The 882-nt window shown below is 43.1% G+C and overlaps 1 pseudogene; it reads left to right on the top strand.

Annotated features, from left to right (window-relative positions):
* Nucleotides 1–302: 302 nt before the first annotated feature.
* LOC112836005 (transcription factor BTF3 pseudogene) lies at nucleotides 303–882 on the top strand (annotated as a pseudogene).

Consider the following 882-nt stretch of genomic DNA (forward strand, 5'->3'; position numbering starts at 1 on the left):
CTGAAACTAAGAGTCTGATACTGAACCAAATGAGCCATCCAGGGACTCCCAATCTCCAAGTTTAAAAACAACTTGCACAAGAAAAAAAAATGTAAAGTCCATCTGAACTTACATGATATCCTGGTTCCGCTATGTGGAAAAATTACATCAACCCTGGAGCTTTAGTCATCTCATGTTACACAGGAATAATATAACATACCCATTTTGCAGGAGTATTGATTATTGGTAAGAGTTATGAATAATGGATCTACTGTGCCTATAAAAATTATAATTAAAATTATTTGTCTAGAGCTGCCATCTTGCGTCCCCGCGTGTGTGCACCTAATCTCAGCTGGTCCGCCCGAGACCACCTGGGCGCCAACCCTATTCCCCCGCGCGGTCCCATTTCCGCTCCAACAAGATGAAAGAAACTATCACGAACCAGGAGACACTCGCCAAACTGCAAGCACAAGTGCGCATTGGTGGGAAAGGAACTGCTCGCCGAAAGAAGGTGGTTCATAGAACGGCTACAGCAGATGATAAAAAACTTCAGTTCTCCTTAAAGAAGTTAGGGGTAAACAATATCTCTGGTATTGAAGAAGTGAATATGTTCACAAACCAAGGAACAGTGATCCATGTTAACAACCCCAAAGTTCAGGCATCACTGGCAGCGAACACTTTCACCATTACAGACCATTCTGAGACAAAGCAGCTGACAGAAATGCTACCCAGTATCTTAAACCAACTTGGTGCAGACTATCTGACTAGTTTAAGAAGACTGGCTGAAGCTCTGCCCAATCTGTGGATGGAAAAGCACCACTTGCTACCGGAGAGGATGATGATGATGAAGTTCCAGATCTTGTGGAGAATTTTGATGAAGCTTCCAAGAATGAAGCAAACTGA

Source organism: Callorhinus ursinus, unplaced genomic scaffold, assembly GCF_003265705.2.
Source record: "Callorhinus ursinus isolate GAN/ISIS: 27379988/994484 unplaced genomic scaffold, GSC_fseal_2.0 scaffold4, whole genome shotgun sequence".
NCBI lineage: Eukaryota > Metazoa > Chordata > Mammalia > Carnivora > Otariidae > Callorhinus > Callorhinus ursinus.